Below are 6,621 nucleotides of genomic sequence, written 5' to 3' on the forward strand. Positions count from 1 at the left end.
ATACATACGGAAATTACAATTTAAAACCACTAGGCTTACTAAATCCGGTTGACAGTAAACCTACTAAAAGATACAAACCTTGGGAGCAACAATGCTCATATATTCTCTCTGAACATTTAAATATATTAACATTGTTTTATTTTTAATCTTTATTTATTTGAAAATATTTGTGCATTTCTTTAATCTGTCGTTTTGATTATTTATTTACAAGAGTAATTAGTAAATAGCAAATGTATTTATTTATATAAATTTTTTTCTTTAACTTTTTATAAATCGTTTCAAATCGCTAAGACAAAGAAACTTGTGTTGTTGTTATTTATTATTGCATATATATATATATCAAATATTGTGTATGATTGTTAAACCAATCTATTTTTTTATTTATTTGTTAATGTTGATGGGAAGTTGCAATGGAAAACATCTCTTTTATAATGGAAAGTTTATATGACATTATTTTAGATTTATGGAAAACTTTAGCATGGTAGCGAACTTTTTGTTTAAAAATAATGAACAAATCTACGGAGTTATTATAGAGATGTTCCTTTTCACGCGGGCGAAGTTTGCCGAAAAAAGAAGTGAGTTTTTTGATAAGAAAAATGGATTTGAATGAGGTAATTATAACGTATTCTTCGGTTATATCTCTTCTATTTTTTCGACAAACTTTGCACTTGGGAATGCAGAATAATTATCTAATTTGTAAAGTCCCGATTACTCATTATGTTAGAGTCATATGTAAAGTGACTTTACATATGACTCTGCAAAAGTCAATTCTTCGGCTGTTGGTCACCCAAAAGCTCAATTTTGCAACGAAAGTGAATATGGCAACATCGTTCTAAAAGAAAGTTTAGCATGCCCAACTAGGCCCTCAAAAATAAGAAAGATATGTGCTGAAACCAATACAAAGCCAATTTTATTTTCTGCAGATGAGACATTAGCTTTTTTTGGAAAATAATTTTACAAAGGACCAATATAATGCATTACGCCGCGAAAGTAGATTAAGAAACTGAAATTATAGTACTTTTCTCATTACTTACTCAAGATGGTGATTATGTGACTAATTTTAAGGAGGAGGGGGAGGTGACTGCTGGTATTTTAAAATGCAGTTGTGGTAGAAAAAATCGGTTAATAACTAATGTCAAAAATCAAACTGATTGCACAATGTATTTTAAAACCACTCGAGCACCTATATTTATCACTAGGACTATTTAAAAAATTGGCGGAAAAGTCTGGTTTATGTATGCTAAATCATGTATTTTTTGTTTAATTTACTGATTTTACACTTTCTCTAACGCTTGCCTTCATTTTAGTTTGAAATAGTAAAATATTTTAGTTGTAATTAATTTCGCACAGAAAAAGTGGTCATTTGACCTAGTGTGCCATGGTACAATAAGATCAAGGTAGGGCTATGATACCATATGATTTTAATTTTTTTTATTTTCTTGGCTAAATATGTCAACTATATTTGTTTATGTATGTGTTTCCTTTTCAAAGACAAAAAAATATTCAAATTCGAGTGTTTTCAAAATGTTGATTTCAATCTTATGCATCGAAACAATCTTTAGTTTTTGTAGCGAAATAAACCTTTAGAGATATATAGAACATGATTTTGAAAAGAAATTTTGACCTTTCATTCAGTTTTCGCGGTTCTCAATTATTTATTCAAAATAAATGCAACAAGTTGTTTGAATTTTTATTGTTTTGATACTAATTCTGACATTACAAGCCAAACAGGTAGACCTCTATACTTGCAATTTTTTCGAAGTTAACCTAACTTATCTTCTTTGTGCCATGCCTTCCACCATTCTATGGATGGTATATTAACTTTGTCATTTCGTTTGTAACTCCTCGAAATATTCCTAATAGACCCTAAGACGATCTAGCGATATCTATCTGTCTGTCTGTTGTAATCACGCTATCTTTCGAACGAATTGACATAGAAGGCTAAAATTGTACATACATGCATAGTTTACCAGTAGGCAGGTTAAGTTCGTAACCGATATTCGGTATTTTCATGATTTTAGCGACAGTATTTGCCGGAATCATTTAAATTTCGTATTGGGAGATCTTACTGGTTACTACAACCTATGGAAAAAAGTTTCGTAAGCAGGTCCGCGTCTTCGTATAGCCCCTATATAACGGTGCCTCCAGATATTCGGTATTATCATGATTTTAGCGACATTATTTACCGGAATTATTTCATATTTCGTATTTGCTACAGTCTATGACAAAAATTTTTGTTTGCAGGTCCACGCCTTCGTATAGTCTCCATATAACAGTTTTCATTGGTTTTCAAGTGGTAGATTTCGGAAGTTTTTTTTTTAAAATTTTCAAGATCCTTACAAAAGGTTTAGGGTATTAAATGTTCGGCCCGACCAAACTTAGCTGCTTTTTTACTTGTTTTTGGATTAAAAATAATGCAGAGCGTCTAAAAGTATGCCATTAAAATGCTACAGATAATTGTGGACAATTTACATATTACTCTAACATCATGCGTAATATAGACCAACATAAAATACATATTTGGAGAAAATATTTTCAGTGTCACTCTTAACATCTTAGCTGTAATTTCTGCAACAATATTTAGTGATGTAAATATGTGTAGCTAAAAATATAACCGAACTTTTTGAAAACTACATATTTAAGCTCTGATTTAGGCAGATATATGCGTTACAAATTTTCTTTCATGAAAATACCCGATTACTACAAATACTCAAAAAGTTTATATTAGCATTTCTAAATTGTTGCTGATGTTTCCATTTTGTTGTTCCACACATATATTTTTTGTTTATTTAATAATTCTTTTTTGAACATTATGCTGTATATTAAGTGTAATATCTTCAGTGATATTTAATTTGTATGTAACATCTTGCAAAAGTAGTTTCTTTCTATGTTTTTTGTATATAAATATAATTCACAATTGCATAGCAACGATTTATTTGATCTGTTATAATATATATATTATTTTATAATTATTACAAATATTTGCCATTATTTTAATTCAATTTTTTTATTGTGTATTTCAATACAATTGTCTTTATGGTGTGATTAGGCAGATGGTTTACAGGATATTGTTTAATAAAAAGAAAAAAATAAATAAACTAAGATTAAAATTATTACAAAAAAGCTGTACAAGGAGCGGGTGTAGCTAAAAGACATACAAAGGCGGTTAAAAAACAAACAAATTTTGATGGAAAAAGAATTAAGGAAGGAGCAGTACCAAAAACTGCGTCTAACAGTACGTTTACAGTAAGTACTTTACAGTAACAGTACGTTTAGTAAACTCTGTAGATTTAAATTTATCAATTCCATTCCAGGGTGAGATGAAAAAAACTGCAACCATCTTCAGACTGCTGTCATTTCTAAGCCACTCGTCCGACAGCTGTTAAAATTATTCCAGTGACAGCTCATTATATTGTTTACAAGCGTACAAAAGCATTTTGGTGAGAATTTTTCAGAAAAAAGTTATTCGTGATGGAATTCAAGCGTGATAGTATGATTTCTTTATATTTGGTGGAAAACCATAAGTGGTTATCGTTAGAGCACTCCAGCATTTAAATGTGAATAAATCTTTTGTGTCTGGTACCATCGCTCGTTAGCGTGATACTAGTAGCGTAGCCCGATGTCAAGGAAGTGGATGGAAAACAGCAACATCAGCAGAAATGGTTTGAAAAGTAAAGGAGCGACTTGATCGGAACCCGCGTCGCAGTGGCCGAAAATAGCTCGTGAGCTGAACATATCGCAATATTCCATTCGGCAAATATTGAAAAATGAGCTCGGGATAAAGCCATTGAAATTCCAAAAAGTACAAAAACTTGCACCGCAATAGAAAGAAAATAGACTCAAAAGAGCGAAAAGAAGTGTTGCTTCGCTGGGCCGAAAGTGGTGAATTGTCAAATTTGGTGTTTTCCGATAAGAAAACATTCCAGCAGTTTGTAAACAAACAAAATGATCGTGTTTACTTGCCACAGAAGCCAGCGCCGGCCATGGTGATGATGTGGGCTGCCATAACAGCCGATGGTCGCTCTCCGTTCGTATTAATCGACCGTGGCATCAGAATAAATGCCGGTGGGTGTATTAAAGCCTTGGGTACTCAAACATTTTGGCCGCAGACCTTGGACATTCCAACAGGACTCAGCACCATCGCACTCAGCACGCGCCACTCAGGAATGGTTACAAAATGAGGTTCCTCGCTTCATTTCCAGCTCACACTGGCCACCAAAATTTCCGGATACCAATCCGTTGGGCTATTGTGTCTGGAGTATTTTGGAAAGCAAGGTTAAAAAATACCAAAGTGTTGATCACCTCAAGCAAGCGCTTCGCCGAGAATGAGCCAAAATACCGCAGAGCAATATTCGGGCAACGTGTGACGGTTTCATTGGCCGTTTAAAGGCCATAATTCGTGCCAAAGGTGACCAATTCGAACAAATCTAAACTTATTCTAAAATTTGATGCTGTTTCTGACATTTCTTGCTTTCATTCAATAAAATTTAAAAAATTTAAAAATTATGGCATTTGATATTGTTACATTTTTTTATCTCACCCTGTATACGCCAAGTAAATCTTTTATAGTGGAGTTTAACCTTGCAAAAAGTTACAGCCTTTTGCCGTGTTTACCTTCTTTATGAGAATTTAGTTGACGTGTATGCAATGCATTTGGCTATTTAAATCCACTGGGTATAGTTAATTCGGGAACGTGTAAATGTACTATAACTTGAATATTATGTTTGCTCTGTTCCAAACCTGCAAGAATCTAATAGATTTTTTCGATATCGTAAGAGAAATAAGTTATGGTTATTAACAATTATGGTTATGGTAGTAACATTTTTAAATTTGACAGATCGGCTATAACTCGAAGTAGGAAAGAGAAAGCTAAGTCAAATTTTAATTTATATTTTACGATACTTTCCATTAAATTATCCTTATCTGCCATAACCGCCTTCGATATCTCTTATAAAATGAATCTCAAGGTGTATCTTTAATACTTAGCTTAAAAAAATGTTTTGTGTTTTCCAATTGATATATGGTATATCATGGTAGAATTAAGAAGGTTACCTCATTTTAAATAAGCATATTCAGCCCTGCTTTTTATATAATTAACCTTGTCAAATTTAACTGCCTTTAAATGTTTTCAAACCTAAAGTTTTATAAAAAAACCAAATAAATGATACCAAAAGATTACCTTATTAATTCTACCATGTGCCATATAAATTAACAACAACAAAAAACAAAATAATATACAATCATGGCCAGAAATAAAACGAAAAAAATAATAATAAATCAAAATGTGCGGATTTTCAAATGAACAAAATGAATTTTGAAACAAAAAAATTTAACGGCTACAAAGCTAAAGAAAACGGGGATAAGAGGATAATGAGGGGTAAAGGCTGTGGTTTCAAGTCCTCATATTGATGAAAATTATCTATTTTTGGTGAGTGGACATTTTATGCAAACACATGCTTTGGAACAAATATTAAGTGTATTCTATTCTATTCTATCTAAGGAAAAGGTCATTGAAGAGAAGTTATTTTCCATCCAAAGAAAACCTCGAAAACCTCGAAAAAAGCAATCTGAAAGATCTTCCAATGGGACACAAAAGCAGACCTCTTTATTTAGGTCTTACATCCAAGGATCTGCCTTTTTATATATTTTTGCAGAAATTCGATCCTATTTGTAAAAGGACTTCGTCAGGCCTATTATATATAGAAAACCTTCTAACATAGAAAAACTACAAGATTTTAAAAAGTATTCCTCAACAGGTTTTCTACGAATAGAAGTCCTTTTACAGATCTGTAGATGGAAGCAGTCTTACATGACTTTCATAAATGCTTTGGAAGGTCTCCATATGTTGGGTAGGCAATAGCAGTAGGTATTTTCTGAATAGAACATTTTTAGAATGGCTTCTTTGGACAGAAAATACGAAGCAGAACTTTCACGGACTGAAGAATTTCGGCAGACAACTATATGCAGTAGACAGTCTGTCACAAGGACTACTTATAAGTGTTTTTTTTTGTGGACAGAGGGCCACTAGCAGTTCTTTTGTGGTCGCAAGACCTTTGAACGGAACACCATAATCTGATCTTCTATGTATAGCAGAACTGTAGTAAGATTCTTGCAGACAAAAGACCTTCAGCAGGATTCCTTAAACCTTAGACATTTGGCAGATCTTCTATGCACCTCAGCAGGTCTTTTGTGGACAGAAGACTTTCAGCAGGCTTTCTACCGAAGGAAAATATTAAGCAGGTCCTATGTGTACACAACACCTGCGGCATGTCTTCTGTGGTCAGAAAAACTTCAGGAGCTCCTTTGGTACTTCTGTAAACAGACGACCTTCAACATGTATTCTGTAGACCAAAGCCCTGCAGCAGGCCCTATGTGAATAGAAGACCATAAGTCTGTAGATTTCGTCCAGGACTTTTGTGAACAGGAGACTTTAGTTCGGGTTTCTCTTTGCAGAAGACCTTTAATTGGCATTTCGTGGGTAAAATTTTTTCAGTAGTTCTTCCATGGCTAAAAGATCTTCAGCAGAAAATGATGGTCTTCCATTCATAGGCATTCAACTGAATGTAATCTATTCATAGAAGACCTGCAAAAGGATCAGAGGACCAGCTGAAGTTTTTCTGA

This window comes from Musca domestica, unplaced genomic scaffold (genome assembly GCF_030504385.1).
Source record: "Musca domestica strain aabys unplaced genomic scaffold, Musca_domestica.polishedcontigs.V.1.1 10, whole genome shotgun sequence".
In the NCBI taxonomy this organism is placed as follows: Eukaryota; Metazoa; Arthropoda; class Insecta; order Diptera; family Muscidae; genus Musca; species Musca domestica.